Here is a 17,789-nt window from a genome sequence, read left to right on the forward strand (position 1 = left end):
CCATGTCTCAACCTTGCTGGGGCTGCGATCTCTTGCGGCAGGACGCAGAATTCATGCCGCTTTTCCCGGACCCCAAGCACGCAGCCACGGCTGCCGCCTGGCGCCCCAAGACACATAAGGGCTGCGTGCCGCCCCGCTGGCTGCAGAAATCTCTCGGCCCTTGGCCCTTGCCAAAATTCAATCCGGTCTCTTGGACACGAATCAGTTTTGCACCACCTTTTCTTTCGGTGGCGACCACATGCCCGGAGAATTCATTCTCTCCAATTTTCCCGAGGGCTACCGAAAGCCACGGGCTTACTTGAGTGGGTTCTGTGCCCCCACATTTGGGCCGCCAATTGCCAGGCTTCGCTCTACCCCTCCCCATCCACGTGGAGAGGGGTCCTGGGCTTACCTATCTCTTTCGTGTGGGATCCATACTAAGTCTCTCACGTCCCCCGGCCAGTAGGATTTGGACACGGAAGCGTGGTCCCTGGTGAGCCTCAGTTCCCGTGTGGTCGCGAGACCCCATGCTCGCCAGCCCAAGGAAAGACACAATCGCGCAGTGGTCTCGGAGACCGCCTCAAGGACATCTAATTTATTCAAATGAGGAGGCACAGATATACCCTGAAGGGCGGGCACAAGAGAGGGACAACAGGTTGGCCACGAGGGCTGTCAGTCAAGTGATGTCAGGGGACTTCCCTTGTGGGCGGAGGCCCAGCACCCCAAGGATTGGGTTTCTGGGGTCCCCCTGCCATTGCACACGTGCTCGCCCCAGGGGTTGGGGGCTTCTCTTCCTGTTAAAAGTCGAAGGAGAAAGGACAGGCTAAAGCCAGCTGTGGCCTCTTAAAGGCACAGCTGTCCCCAACAGTTTGCATTGAGGCAAGTGAGCTGTTTATGGTTCCCTGATCAGCTCTCAATGTAGTAATTTCTTCTCTTAATGAGTTGAGTTTTGAATCTATTTTTTCATGCATTTCGGTTCTCAGGATGTTAAGATCTTCTTTAAAAGAGGACTGGGCTGTGTCTATTTTTACTTCCATTTCTTTCTTCACTTCCTGAAGTTCCTTTGAGAATTCCTTTCTCTATTCCTGAAATTGTTTTTGGAATTCATTCCTGATGTTTTTGGTAATTTCTGCTATTATAGCCTGAAGTTTTTTTTTTTTTTTTTTTTTAATTTTTTAAATTCTCCATCTCCTCTTTGGTCTCACTGGTTTTTGGAGCTGGTGAGTTGGCTTGACCTTTCATAAAATTTGTAATATTTCTTTGTGATGTACGCATCTGAAATGAAGGAGTTGTGGATTCTTGATTCCCCTCTGCACATCCTATTGGTGTCCTGTAAGTGGTGTCCTTGGCTTGGCTTTGTGCTGGTTCCCGCTGGTCCACCAGCCAGGACTTGTGTCCTGGCTCCAGGTTTGGGCTCTGGGTTCGAGCTTCACCATTGTACCTTTCTGGCCTATGTGTGAGTGGTGAGTGTGCCTGCCTCGGCTGCTGCCAACTTGGTCACTCTGTCTGCAGTTAAGGGTGGGTAGGTTCTGTGGCTTTCTCTGTGGGTTCGTGCTCTGCCACTGTGAAGTGTTGACCCTTGTGAGCCCCTCTTGGGGATTTTTGGGTTGCCAATTCAGCATCGCATGGAGATTTTTCTCATTGTTTTTCTTTTCCTGCTAGTTGCTGTGGCTCTGGAGTGTGCCTATCAGAGCAAGTGTTGCTGCCAAGGGGCAGCACGCCCACCTGTGCACTCCCACAGGGGAGCAGGTGCCAGGGCCCTCCTGCTGGCGGGCTAGGATGCTAATCTGTGTGGGCATACTGGGGGGTGCGTGCGTTTGAATCCCAAGCTGCTGGTGGGTGTGTGTGTGTGAGCTTGCATGCATTTGCTGGGGGCACGTGGTCCCAGGATGTTGGGGGGTGTTGTGCCCTCTCGTGCCTCTGCTGAGGGGTGGTATGTGTGACCCCAAGTGGGTTCAAATATTGGCAGGGGTGTGGGGGAAGTTGGAGCCTGCAGCCTCCCTGCACCTCTGCTGTGGGGGGGGGGGTGCATGTGCTTATGCCCAGGTGAGCTTGCTAAGCTAGTATTGCATATGACCACGAATGAGTCTGCCATTCAGATAGTCTGTGCAAGCGCCTCAGCCAGAGGTCGAATGCTTACCAGCCCCAGGGTGCCTGCTGGGGCAGGGGTGCGCTGGTGCATGCATAATTTAATTTTTTTGATTTAGTTTTTGTGAGAGTGATGCACATAGGGGTTACAATCTCATACATAAGGCAGAGAGTACATTACTTATTCAACTTGTTCCCTCATTTTTCTCCCACTTTTTCCCCTCCCTATTTCCCTCCCCCCTCCATGTCTTTTACAGTTCGTTTACAGCATATAGTTTTATAAGTGTGGCTGTTGCACTGGTTTGTCTTTTATCCTTTTTCTTTCCATTTTGATGTTCTTCCCTTCCCAAGTTCCAATATACCTATATACAATACCCTGGTTACCAAAATCAGTAACTGTGACATGAGGGGTAAAATCCTGGGCAAGAAAGACAGAAGAAAATGGCATAATTTCACACAATACATTGAAAATAACAACAACGATAAACCACTTATTTCCATAACTTGAAATTAATTTCATGTCGCATAATCTTATGTTTTTAATTAAATTTTATCTAAGTATTTAGTAACTATTGCACAATAATTTGTTTGATTTTTCATGTCATGTGCCTATTTTTCTTCTTAATTTGTAGCATTACAACAGTGTGGTCTGCATGTGTGCTCAATATACTTTTGTTTTGTCAATATACTTTTGTATTGTCTTCTAGCCATCAACTCTCCTGGACAATGTTCAGTATTCTGATGAACAGTGTTTATTCAATAGAATTTCATTGAAATAATCAGTTTATATATGTGGTGTTCATCAGATTATTGGTGAAATTTAATTATGAGGCCTTCCTGTTGATTTTGTTGAGAAGATCTCTCTGTGAAATCTCCAGCTGGTGTTGTATTGTGGACTACCTTAAATTTTCCTAATATAGTTCAATGCTCAATTAGTGTGAGAAGAAACAGAATTACAATTTCACCTTGTTAATTTGACTCCTTCATCATGGCATTAAGAAATTGTCACTTTTTGCCAGACCCAAATAATTAGTACAGGTTTAGGCAAGTCATAGCAGGGCATCACAAGGCCCAATAGCTATACCCTTATGAGCACATAAGATGATGCTAAGTGAAATGAACTCCATGTTATGGAAATGATTGTTATATCACAGTTGTAACTACTTTCAACGTCCCATGTGTGTCTGTAGCTTGTATTATTGATGATGTTCTTGTATCACCTTCCTGTGGTTGTATCTACACTATCTCTATAATCTTATCTGAGTATATTGGAAACCGTGTATACTGGTATTGGAAGTAGGAAATTGAAAAGGAATACCAAATTTGAGAGACACAGGGTAAAAAAAGACAAACAACTACAAAAGCAATACTTGCAAAACTGTTTGGGGTAAGTGAACTGAACACTTCCAGTGGGGGAAGGGAAAGGGGGAGGAGGGAGGGGGGTATGAGGGACAAGGTAACAAACAGTACAAGAAATGTATCCAATGCCTAACGTATGAAACTGTAACCTCTCTGTACATCAGTTTGATAATAAAAATTTGGAAAAAAAAAGAAATTGTCACTTTTTGATTCTTTCCTTAAACTCTATTTCAAGTGATCTGTTATAGATACTACTGTGGTTTTTCTTTTTTAAGAAAAAAGAAACTTCCTCTGTATGGAGTGTTTTATTCTAATTCCTTTTATTATTTTGCATATTGTCATTTTAAAGGCGATATACAGGGAGATTACAGATACATAAGTCAGATAATGGGTACATTTCCTTTTTAATCATGCACCTCTTCCCTTATTTCTCTCAGATTTTCCCACATGAATACCTCCCTGAAAGTGTTATATTTGAATTTCAACCTAAGGTCTAGTATGTATCACTGCTGTCTTCATCCATCATTTGTCTGACCATTTTTCTACTCCTCCTTAACCTCACCAAAACCGATTAACTTACATAGAAGAAATAAATAAAAACCAGTGACAAAGAGAAAACCAAGAACAAAATGGAAAAGCAAAATACAAAAATCTCATGTTTACATTTCTTGGGGGTTCATTTCAGATCAGATCAGGCACATTCAGGGTGGTATGGCCATAGACTTGGGGGTTCATTTCAACAAACATGATTTTAAGATCTTACACATAAAGCTATCGCATTTGTGATCTTCTCTTGAGAATATTCCCCTTGATCTCACTATGTGAATGTGTAGAATCCTGTATAATTTGCCATGTCTAAGTGTAAGTTTTTGCCTTTTACCATCCGGTGGAGTTACTTGTAAATATATTGTAGATATAAATTATGAACACATTTTGGTTACAAAGAGAGCAACCCTGTAACCTACGTTTCTTTGAGTCTGGCTTAGATTAATGCTACATTTCTCAGTATTTCCATTTATTAGTTGGGTTTTTTCTTTTTGTTTGAAGATTTATTTTGTGTTGAGTTTAGTGTTTTGACTTCAGTATATTTTAGGAATGAGGCCACTGTCTTAAGCACAGTTATTAAAGGCCTTCTCTCATTTGATGGCCTATTTATCTTGTAGGTATTCCTTTGTCATGCAGAAATGTTTCATTTAGAAAGCAATCCCATTCATCTGGACTTTCAGTGAATTTTTGTAATTGCGGATCTTGACTCCACCCACTTTATGAGGATCATTTCCTTGAAAATTTTATTCCAGGCTTTCAGTTTAAGCATGTAATTTCTGTTGGCAAGAAGGGTGTCTTGTAGACAGCAGATGGACAGCTTCTCAATCTGTCATGTACTTGGAGTTTTAATTCTATTGAGAAGTATTTAGTAACCCCACCCATGTTGTTCACTTATTTGGTGTCTGTGCCTTATCTTTTCTTTTCTTTTTTTTTTTTTTTTTGCCATTCCTGGTCTTTGGACTCAGGGTCTGAGCACTGTCCCTGGCTTCCCTTTGCTCAAGGCTAGCACTCTGCCACTTGAGCTACAGCGACACTTCTGGCCATTTTCTATATATGTGGTAAATGGGAATCGAAGCCAGGGCTTCATGTATATGAGGCAAGCACTCTTTCCACTAGGCCATATTCCCAGCCCCTTATCTTTTCTTATTATTTTTATCTTATTATCGCAGCAGGGACCTTTTTTTTCTGCTACTATCATGTTCTGGATGGCTTTCTATATGTAGGACATCTTTGCTTTTCTTTCTTTGCTAGTTTCCTGTAGAAAATTACTTCAATTTTTCCTTTTTATGCAATTTTACATGTGTCCTTCAAATGAAAGGGTGCTTTGCTGGGTACGTCCTACTTGTTATTTGCCTGTAAGCTGTGGAATACTCCATTTCAACTCTCCTTGCTTTCATAGGCTCAGATGAAAAATTTGTACTTTTCTAACAGTTTTTCCTTTATAAGCAACCAATTGCTTCTTTCTGATAGCTTCCAGAATTCTTTCCTTGGTCTCTACTGATCCTGTGGGAATAACAATGTGACAACAGAATGTTTTATTCTGGTCTGGTTAGATTGGACTTCTATGGCTTCTTGAGCCTGAATGTGTCTATATTTTTTCATGGTAAAGGACCTCTCTGGGAGAATTCTGTTAAATATGTTACCTACATCTATCATCGTACAGTCTTCTTCCTGAATACTTAGTCTTAAATTAGGTCTTTTATTTGATCCCTGAAATTCTTGCCTGCTCCTTCATTGTTTCTTACATCTGTTCTAGAAAAGTTTCTCCCCTTTCTATCTATTCTGTCTTCTATGTCTTGTATTCCGTTGTCAAGAATTTCTACTCTTGATTTCTTTCCCTATACTTGATTAATTTTTGTGGCTTCCATCACTTTCCTGAAGTGTTCTTTGGGTCTTTATGCACTCTTGTATTTCCTTGGTTTATCTGTGTAATCTCTCATGTCATTTTCCCAAAGACAATATTTTCATTGGACCCCTTTCCATCTGATATTCATTTATGTCTCCTTGTACATGCCATGAATTCTTCTACTAATCTTTACTTACTCTCATAATGTTCATGGATTGCCTTGTCTATGTTTTATTCTTCTCCTAAATGTTTTTAAAATTGTATTTTAAAAAAATAAATACAACTGTCTCTTCATTATCTGCCCTGTAGCCTGCTTATTTTCTGGAAAAACTTATCTTCCTTTATTTGCCTTTTTTTCTATTTCTATGCATTCTTTCTGTCCATTTTGAATAATTTGTATTTCCATGTTGCTTCCACTGATTCCTACTTTGAACAAGGTGTGTTAAATTCATCACATTCATTTCTTTAGAATGTACCATACACACACACACACACACACACACACATTGCACACATAAATATGACAAAACATAAAAAATTCTATTATCTTCTTTACTCCTTAATGTTTTTTCTTTCCAGTATCTCAAACTAAATATATTGGGAATAGAGTAGGGATTTGTGCAATTTCCAGTTATGGCTTTGGAATATAGATTTAAATGTAAACCTTCCTCACAATTCTTTCTGCATCACCCTTGTTGGAGGTTCCTCTCTCAATAATTAGTTTCTTAGAGTTGGTGGATTGAATTTGGTATCCCTACATAAATAAAAAATTCCCCCATCTGATATTTAAGCTCTTATTAAATTTCAAATTGCAGGAAGAGCTGGTCATTAAGTTGGGTTAATAAACACAGCTTCCTATAGAATAAGGCTTTGTCTATTAAATGAGGCTTTGCTTCTGAAAGATGCTATTAAATTGTAAATAGTTAGTTCAACCTGCCATATAACTACATAACATAAACTGGGAGGCTTAAAACACAAATTTTAAACAGGTGGAGATTGTTTTCCAAGGTGAAGGGAACAAAATATTGAGTGTTTCATGAAAGCCTTCTCTATGATTAATGGAAAATTTCTGCTGTGCTCTGTGTGTGGTAGTGAAAAGCAAGCAATCTCTCTCTCTTAACTAAATTTCTGAAGTAGACTGACAAATTTCTTTCATGTCCTTATGTAATCCTATATACAAGCACAAGACATGACATTCATCTTCCATCCGGAGTAACAATAGTGTTTTAACATATTTATTGTCAGAGGAGCGAACATTCATTCCATCAAAGTTATAAGCTTGGAATAGCCCTCCTGAATATCTATGTCCATTATGCAGGTTTTCCATCAAGAACTACCAGCTTGTTTTGGCCTTGGCTTTTGCTGTTGAAGAGATCAACAAAAACCCTGATCTTTTACATAACTTGACACTAGGATTTGATATCTATGATATTCGATATGGAACATCGACCTTATTTAAAAATCCTTTCATTTGCCTCTTTGGGAAGTACAAGATTCCAAACTATAACTGTATGAGAGAGAGCAAGTCTATGGCAGTCATTACAGGAACTTCAGGAGCAATATCTTCCCTGATTGGGACACTGCTGGCCATCTACAGGTTTCCACAGGTGAGAGTGGGAGGGGGGAAGGATACTAGAAATGTATAATTTGGTGTCAATTCAGGTGTTAGGAGAGAATGGTAAGAAGAGGCTGGATTTATGAATCTATAAAATTTTGTCATGTCAAAGTGTAAATCCTCAAAGAGAATTGTATATGTATAGTCCCATTGTTTTAGAAAAGGTTATGGAAAACTTACAGCAGACAAATGGACTTTCCTAGAGGGTTAAATTTTACTATTACTTTTCTTTAGGAAATCAGGAAATCGAAAAAAAAACGTATTCCTAATTAATGAGAAAAAATTAATGAGAACAAAGCAGACAGTAATGTGTGGTTCAATTAGTAGAGTGCTACCTTTGAGGGACTAAGGCAAGAAGTGCATGTGGTACTGATTTCCTGGACCTGTACTGCCACACACATAAAGAAACACACATACATGCACACTCAGGTGTAAGATATTTGGAATTAAGTCAGACTCAGAAAGTATGTATGTGCTTTCACATGTGTAATGTAATGTCTAAAATATGGACACGAAATATTAAAAAATATGGAACACTCAGATTCACTTCCATGTATACATGATTACTCTGGCTAAATTATGGTACTTATCAGGATAGAATTTTATGGTGCAACTTCCCTTAAAAATAGACAGTGTAAACAATGAACCGAAGAATACTGAAGCAAGGGCTGGGAATATGGCTTAGTGGCAAAAGTGCTTGCCTTGTATATATGAAGCCCTGGATTTGATTCCCCAGCACTACATATATAGAAAACAACCAGAAGTGGCTCTGTGACTCAAGTAGCAGAGTGCTATCCTTGAGCAAAAAGAAGCCAGGGACAGTGCTCAGGCACTGAGTTCAAGCCCCAGGACTGGCAAAAAGAAAAAGAAAAAGAAAAGGAAAAAAAAGAATACTGAAGCATATATTCTCTGAGAGGGGTTCAGTGTTATGGGGATGTGGAAAGTGGCAGAGGAAGAAGAAGCAGATAGGTGGACAAATACAATGTAAGATTCAATGTACATGTGTGAAAATGGAACTACTGAAGTCAGAATACAGGGGGTGGAGATATGGAAGAGGAGGTGATGATAACTGACAAAAATGAAGAGGCAACACAGAAACAAATTTATATGTTGTAAAATAATTGGTAAATTTAATTGTTTTTCAGAAATTAAAAGGAAAGCCTACCTTTCACCTACATCATGTTTATACAGTATAATCATGTCTGTGATTATGATAGATGGAAATCGTGGCATTCACGAACCATCCTAATTTCATTCCCTTTAGCTTACCACTGGGCCTTTTGATCATACCCTGAGAGACAAGAACAAGTTTCCTGGTCTATATCAGATGGCCCCAAAGGATACATCGATAGCCACTGCCATGGTCTTATTATTGCTTCACTTCAGCTGGAATTGGGTGGGACTTTTAACATTACAGGATGAGAATGATTTGTGGATTCTTCCTGCATTGAAAGAAGAGATGGCCAAGAATAGAGTTTGTGTGGACATTGAGCTATCATTTCCAAAACAGGTCATTTTAAATATTTTCAAATTCATGGGAAGTTACAGCCAGATAAATAAATCTTCAGCAAATGTCGTCATCATATATGCTGATAATGAATTCCTAAATCATGTAATGATGTGTGTTGAACAATTTTTAATGAAAGGCAAAGTTTTTATCATGAACTCAGAGTGGGACTCAACTTTGAGGAAAAAATACTTTATTCTAGGTTCACTGCATGCACATCTTATTTTTACACACTATCACCCAGAGGTTTCTGGATTCACAAATTTTGTCAATGCAGTTAAGCCTTCCAAATATCCAGAAGACTTTTTCCTTGCTAAGCTGTGGTTTCTCTCTTTTAATTGCTCAGATTCTGAATCTGACTGTGTCATGTTGGAAAGTTGTCCTCATAATGCCTCCTTGGGTTGGTTGCCTGGGCACATTTTTGAGATGACTATGTCTGCAAACAGCTACAATATATACAACACTGTGTATTCTGTGGCCCAGGCTCTCCATGAGATGCTTCATCATCAAACAGAAGTACAAACAATGGAAACGAGAAAATGGGCCGTGCTTTCCCCTGCAAAGGTAGGGCCTTCTGTGTTGGATTGCACACACCATGAAGAAAGTCATTTTGTAGAGATGTATCTAACTTATGAAATTAACTAATTCAAGTATTTTTCCAAAACCCAAAAACCTATACTTATTTAAATGTCTGTGAAATTCTCTAGGCATGTGTTCATGTGCTCTTCAGGGAACGGAGGCCACTAACAAGGACAAGTTGTATTCCTTGCTTCTAAAATTCTTTTAGTTACAAATAACATCAACATCCTAATCTCTAATGTTTTGAAAACTGCAAAATCACCATTTCCCTCTGCATTTCTCATGTAATTGCAAATGATGACCTCCTATATGTAATTATCTATATTTTCATGAATAATCCAGTTGAGTTCTACTTTACCTATTCAAAATTTACAAAATTCACAATACAGACATTCACAAAATTACTGGTACTGGTCATCGAAAACTGTAGATAGGCTACTGAAAATTGTGTCACTCGTGACTATATACATGGGATTTGTTTCTGTTTGAAAGAGGCTTTCTATTTCTTTATTGAGTGGGCAAGCTTCCTAAATATTATTTTTATTCTTCTGTAGATTTTCCTCTGGCATACTTCATTACATGCCTCTGATATTCTTGAATTCTGAAGCAGAATATTTAAAGCAATCAGGAGCTTTTCTTAGTTCAGGTCTTACCTTTTAACACTTGGAAAGACTTCACCCTCAATCAATGTATCTCTTTTAGTTGCATCCTTTTCTGAAGAACATCCAATTTCACAACCCTGCTGGAGATGAAGTGTTTTTGCATGATGAAAAGAAATTGGAGCCAGAGTTTGATATTGTGAATATTTGGAATTTTCCAGAAGGTCTTGGATTTAAAGTGAAAGTAGGAAAGTTTTCTCCATATACTCTACAAGGCCATCAACTATTTTTATCTGAAGATATGGTACAGTGGGCCATAGGAACTACAGAGGTGTGCTGGATAACTTTGTAATGATTTTCAGAATATATTAGTAAGAAAAATTTATCCTTAAATTCTGTACCTGGGTAGGTGCTGGCAACTTACTCCTGTAACACTAGCTACATACCTGGCTGAGTTCTAAATATCACGTTTTCCAATCAGTCCTAGCATGATAACCTGTGAGATGCATCACCAATTAACCATCAATAGGATCTCTGGATCAATCACTAGGGTTAGCTGTAAGCAACAAATTTCATACAAGACCTACGCTGAGATCTCAGTTCAATACTTAGTTATGGCACACACACGCACACACACACACACATACATACACAAATTTATACCATATGTACTCACTAACAACTAATATTTTACCTTTAAATATTTCCAACTTAAGAAATTGTATGATGGACTATTGCATAGGAAAGGAACAGAATAACTGAAAATGGCTGGGCACTGTGCCACGTACTTGTTATTCCGTCTTCTCGTGCTGCTGTCAGCCTTAGATCTCAGGTTACAGGTCATGTCAACTCTGTAGAGAAATCTATGAGGCCTTTATTTCCTTTAACTACAAAATAGCTCAAGTGGAGATTTGCCTCAACTGGTAGAATCCTAATCTTGAACAAAACTTTTCAAAGGCAGGGCCCAGACTGTGAATTCACACTACCTTCAAATGTAAATTTAACTTCTCTATACATCACATTGAAAACAAAATTACATTAATAAAATAAGTTACCATTGTGTTTCTCAATGTTTATTGAGAATATTATCATAAAATATGAATTAAAATTTTTTCAGTCACGGGGCTTGAACTAGTCCTGGGAGCTGTCCATGAGCTCTTCATCTTAAGCCTAGTGCTCTACAACTTGAGCCACAGCACTATTTCCAGTGTTTCTGGTGGTAAATTGGAGATAAGTGTCTCAAGCACTTTCCTCCTCAGGCTGGTTTTGAAGTACCATTCTTAGATCTCAGCCTCCTGATTTCTAGGATTATACTCATGAGCCACTGGTGCCCAGCTAAATTACATTTCACTAAGGAGGTATCTATGCTGTGACAAAGTAACAGTCATTTTATATGTTGTAAAGGTTTATTTTGCTTCATCTCGTGGCAGTTCCAGTCACTGGTAAATTGAAGGAGCATGAGCTTTATAAACAAGATTGACACTGCATGGCTACTAGACAAATTAGAAGAAGAAGCTGAGCCTAGGGTTCAAATAACCCTGAAAAAGAGAGGCTTATGAATTACCTTGCAGCATACTTTCAATGCTTCAAAGATGACTTTTCCTCCTCACTACTCATCAGCTGCAAAAAAGTATACAATAACAAAGAATAACATGAATTCAAGAAACTCCATAGGGCCAGCCACTAGGACTTACTTTTTTACCTTTGATCTCTACAACTCTCAATAATTCAAAAGGTTAGATAGAGATCAAAGTTATAAAACATAAGCCTTTTGTTTTACGAATGGGAATCTATACCAGCATTCAATTAAATGACCACATATATGTGCATAAAATACTATGCTTAATAATCTTATTCTTTAAAACAATGGAATTTTCAGAGTGTCATGTACACGTTTGAAGTGTTACTGATACATACCTGATTTTCCTCAGCCTCCTCACTCTGTCTGCAGTCTGAGTTGTCATCCTGGATTCAGGAAATCTCCTCAGGAGGGAAAGGCTGTCTGTTGTTTTGATTGTACTCCTTGTTCAGAAAATGAGATGGCTAATGAGACAGGTAAGTGCATAACTCAGGGAGAAAATTTGTACTCTCTCCTAGTTTCCCCCAAGCCAGGCAACGCAAGGGTTAATTTTTTAGAATTTCAGCATCAAAGTTTTTTTTCCTTCACTTAGCAATCTAGTGGTGACCAGAGTGATGCTGCTCCTTGAAAAAGAAATCACAGGCTCTGAATTATGTGTATCTTTAATTTTTTCCACATTGCTATATGTACATAGATTCAAGTAATCACTAATGGAACTTTAATACTTAGGGAAAAATGTAGGAGAATGGAAAAGGAATAGGCTGCACTCAATTGTCAACATGCGAGGACTGTTTATTGAAGAACCTTGAAGGGCACAGACCTTCCCACTGATTTGGGGGTTGTGTGAGGGGTGAATTTGAGATCAGGCTTATAAGGGGTCTGAGCAAGGAGGCAGAAGTGTTTGAAAGGCCACTAGGTCTAGGAAGTTGGGGGCCCACAATGAAGTGTTTACAGCTGGGCTTAGTTTAATTGCCCTGCCTCACATCAATGCTAGTTCACATATACTTGAGGTTTTACCTAGAGTCTCATGCACTTGGGGCAAAAGGGTGTAGGTCAAATCATCTTTACATGCAAAGCCTTCTTAAAGATGGTCTCCGTTTTCGTCAAAGCAAACATTACTATACAAAGAAAACAGAGATGTTGCATATCTTTGTCGTAGTGTCCAGAAATGTTCTTGCAAAAGAACAAATGTGCTGTTGGTTGAGTTCTGTGTAAGAGTCAGGCACAAGACTATTGGAAATCGTGACTTTATGTCTTCAAAAAGTAATTTGATTTTCAATTTCACATCACTTTACAGGCAAGTAGGAGGGACAAACATAACTACTGCAAGGAAGGGCTACCTGTCTCCTATTTGTTTTGCACAGAGACAGACAGGGAGGAGCAAGCTTGCTATGCACAATTTTAGATGAGTGGGTTGAGTACTGCATACAAGGCAAATAACTGGCAGCATGAATTGGTATAGAAAATTTTATGGGGATATTTGAAAGGGCAGTAAAGAATATGTCTAATAGTCACTGTGGGTAAAAAAAGAATGGACGAATGTGTGTCAGGATATGATGAAGACATAAAATAATACTGAACAAGTTTGGTAATATTTTGTAATAGTTACCTTTATGATAATAATTTTGACAGGTTAGAATTATCTCAATGTATGGTTTACCTAATTTCCTTTTTAAGTACTGAAAAGGGACTAATGGTTACTTGACTTTCTCGCCAGACATGGAGCAGTGTGTGAAGTGCCCAAATCATCAGTATGCCAACACACAGAGAAACCAGTGCCTCCAAAGAGCTGAAAGTTTCCTGGCTTATGGAGAGCCCTTGGGGATGGCCTTGGTCTGTATGGCTCTTTGTTTATCTACACTCACAGCACTTGTTCTTGGAGTCTTTGTGAAACATAAGAACACCCCCATTGTCAAGGCGAATAACCTGGCTCTCAGCTATATCCTGCTCATCTCCCTCATCTTCTGCTTTCTCTGTCCCTTGCTCTTTATTGGCCATCCCAAAACAGCCACCTGCATTCTACAGCAAATAACATTTGGAGTTGCATTCACTGTAGCTGTTTCAGCTATCTTGGCCAAAACTGTAACTGTGGTTCTGGCCTTCAAGGTCACTTTCCCAGGGAGAAGGATGAGGTGGCTGCTGGTTTCAGGGGCTCCTAACTTCATCATTCCCATCTGCACTCTGATACAGGTAACTCTCTGTATACTCTGACTAAGGACTTCACCACCCTTCATTGACATAGATGCACACTCAGAACCTGGCCACATCATCATCCTGTGTAACAATGGCTCCCTCATTGCTTTCTACTGTGTCTTAGGATACCTGGTTTTCCTTGCCCTGGCCAGCTTCACTGTGGCTTTCCTGGCTAGAAACCTGCCTGACACCTTCAATGAAGCCAAGTTCCTGACCTTCAGCATGCTGGTGTTCTGCAGTGTGTGGCTCACTTTCCTCCCTGTCTACCACAGTGCCAAGGGGAAGGTCATGGTGGCTATAGAAGTTTTCTCCATCTTGGCTTCCAGTGCAGGGCTCCTAGGCTTTATCTTTGCCCCCAAGTGCTACATCATTTTGTTGAGGCCAGATAGAAATGTACTGCATGGCCTTAGGGACAAAACACACACTAGGTGAAACAATTCCTATTAATATGAAACTTACATGTACAGTAAAATCAATACATGGTTGAGATTAAATATGCATTCCTTTTTTCATCTCATATTAGTATACATTGTTGGAATTAATTCAATGAATTAGTGATACTCATTTATCTAGTAATGGTATAGTCTTTTGTTTTAGCCACTGGCAGGTAAATTTGAATTTTCCTCTATATTTTGGTTCTTTCTCCCTATTCTGCACTTATTCAATCATCTCCACTAGTATACTTTCACTATTATTTATTTTATAATTGTTCTTTCTGAGTCATTTCCCTAAAATTCCTTTTTTATTTCTAGTCCTAGTCTAGAAATTAAAGCCTGGGTACTGTCCCTGTGTTTTTTGCTGAAGGCTAGAGCTTTAACCCTTGAGGCACAGCTCTACTTTTGTCTTTCTGGTGGTTAACTGGGAATAAGTTTCTCTTGACTTCCCTGTCTAGATAGCCTTTTAGCCCAAGTCTCCAGACTTAGGTATCTGCTCTATTTGGGCCCTTCTGACTCCCCAGTATAGACAGAAGTGGGAGTTAAAAGTAGCAGCCTCACAGCAGATGAGAGGAACCACAGTTCCCGAGATTGTTCAGCATCTCCCAACCACAGAAGGTAACCAAATCCTACCTGCAAGCTATGTGAACCACACAGGGCTAGGATTTAATTAACCAGGGAGCAGGGTCTGAGAAGACCTACTCCCTGCAAACTGAAGGCAAATCAAACCAGCTAAGCCACAGGAAAGCAGACCAGAGACCATTGCAAGGAAACCAGAGGCTGGAAAGAGCCCACACAAACAAGGAAGACTCCTTTTCTCTTTATTGTTTGTTTGTTCTTGTTGTTTTTTATTCTCTTTTTATGTTGTTTATCTGTATTTTTCTTTCTTTTTTTTGCATCTCTTTAAATAATTTTTTCTTTAATATTACTTTCATTTGACTAATACCTTTACTCTTTCTTGTTGACCAGCTGTCGTATACCATTTTAATCTTGTTCTTTCTTCCTATCCTACAATTTTCCACCTTTCCATTTCACTGAAACTAAAACAAAATCATCATTCCCCATTCCTCTTACTCTATTCTCTTCACTACTCCTAACTTACCCTCCTAAATCTATTTCCAGGACCTCCAGACTCCATTGACAACTGGTTATTGGCAGGGTAGATAGAAGGTACCCTTGTTCAATTTGAGTGAGTCAAAGGGGTTCATAGAGCAATCCTACAAGTCTAAAAAGGAATCAAATATAAGAACAAACTTGCTCATGGTTATAAATCTATATAAGTAGCTACTGAATACAGGGCCCAGTCTTGGTGGTTATATTTAAAGTGTAATGTGTGGGGACACCAAATCAGCTTATATATACAAAAAAGAGAGGGACGTTATCTGTATATGATTGTGAACCTCTAAAATTTATACAACAGGGCTTGGTAAGGTTTGCTTCAGGTCTTAAATGGTGCTCACAGGTGCTTGTAGATTGGCATTTCTGATCCAAATGTGCAGAAGAAGCACAAGAAAGATGACGAGTTAGGGAACCTCATCTCCCACTCCAAATAAGCAGGAAACAGAGCTGTAAATAAAAAACCAAGATCCAGGACTGGCCAAAAAAAACCCCACAAACAACATTTAGAACCCCAAACAAACCAGACCAGAATAGGACATCCCATTGTAATCCATTGTAATCCACGCAGGATCAATAGAGACCAAGGAAAGAATCTTTAAAGCTGCTAGGGAGAAGAGAACAATCACATATAAAGGAAAACCAAGCAGAATTGCTCCAGACTTCTCAGCAGAGACCATGAAAGCAAGGAGGGCCTGGAATGAGGTATGCCACACCCTAAGGAAAAATAACTACCAACCAAGAACACTGAACCCAGCTAAATATTCATTCATAGCTGAATTTCATTCAAATAAAAGTCTTCCACAGTAAGGAAAAACTGAAACAATATACCTCCACCAAGCCAGCCATTACAGAAAATCCTCAAGAAGGACCTACACATGGGAAATCATCAAGATCACAATATAGACAGAGAAATGAACCCTAAATAGAAAATCAGGTTATTACAGCAAGGATTGGGAAGACATCGCCTTTAAAAAGATAGCTATAATGAAAGCAACAATCATCTCTCAATCCTCAGTGTTAATGGACTTAACTCTCCAATTAAACCACATAGAGTCATAAGTTGGATCAAAAATTCTTCTGCCTCCAAGTGACACATCTACCCAGCAAAAACAAACATTTTCTAAAAGTGAAAGGCTGGAATAAAATCTACCAAGCAAACAGCCCCCATCAGCAGGCTAGAGTTGCAATCCTAGTATCAGATAAAATGGTCTTCAAATTAAAAATGGTAAGAAAAGACAAAGAAGGTTCCTACATATGAATAAAGGGATCTCTCCTACAGGAGGATATAACCATCCTAAACATCTACAACGCAAATACAAGAGCAACCAAGTTCATCAAACAAACTCAGCGGACTTTAAAAACACTCATAGATCCAAACATATTGATAGTTGGAGACTTTAACACTCCACTGTCACCTCTAGACAGATCAACATGCCAAAAACTGAGCAAAGAAACCTCAGAACTAAACAACTGCATAGACCAACTAGACTTAACCGACAACTACTCTATATTCCATCCAGCAACAAAAGAATATACATTCTTCTCGGCAGCACATGGAACATTCTCCAAAATAGATCACATTTTGGGGGCACAAAGCAAATCTGTACAAAATAAGAAGTATAAAAATCATTCCCTGTATTCTCTCAGACCACAATGGAATAACATTAGAACTCAATTCAAACAGCCACCACAGAATATCCTACAATTCATGAAGACTGAAAAACACATTGCTGAACCATCAGTGGGCCATTGAAGAAATTAGAACAGAAATTCAAATTCAAATGTTTATGGAATTAAACCAAGAGGAACACACAAAGTACCAGCTCCTTTGGGACACAGCAAAGGCAGTGCTCAGAGAATAATTTATATATCTGAGTGCCTACATCTACAAACGGGAGAAATATCAATTCAGCAATTTAAGGAAGCACCTTGAAGAGAACAACAAGCCAAGCCCCAACCTAATAAACAGAAGCAAATAATTAAAATTAAATCACAATTAAATGACTTAGAGTAAAAAAAAAGAACCATAGAAAGAATCAACAAAACTAAGAGTTGGTTCTTTGAAAAAATTAAGAAGATAGACAGACCCCTAGCAAACCTGACAAAAACGAAGAGAGCACACCCAAATAAGCAAGGTCAGAGATGAAACAGGAAAAAGCACAACAGAAACACCCACGATCCAGAATACAATAAGGAAATATTTTGCAAACCTTTATGCTAAGAAATTTGAGAACCTGGAAGAAATGGCTGAATTCCTAGCAAAATTTGATAGCCCAAACTTAACCATGAAGACTTAAACCTACTAAACAGACCGATATCCATCAGTGAAATAGAAACTGCAATAAG

The 17,789-nt window shown here is 39.0% G+C and overlaps 1 pseudogene; it reads left to right on the forward strand.

Moving 5' to 3' along the window:
* Positions 1 to 506: 506 nt before the first annotated feature.
* Positions 507 to 14,322, forward strand: LOC125351162 (annotated as a pseudogene).
* The last annotated feature ends 3,467 nt before the right edge of the window (positions 14,323 to 17,789 follow it).

Source organism: Perognathus longimembris, chromosome 5, assembly GCF_023159225.1.
Source record: "Perognathus longimembris pacificus isolate PPM17 chromosome 5, ASM2315922v1, whole genome shotgun sequence".
Lineage (NCBI taxonomy): Eukaryota > Metazoa > Chordata > Mammalia > Rodentia > Heteromyidae > Perognathus > Perognathus longimembris.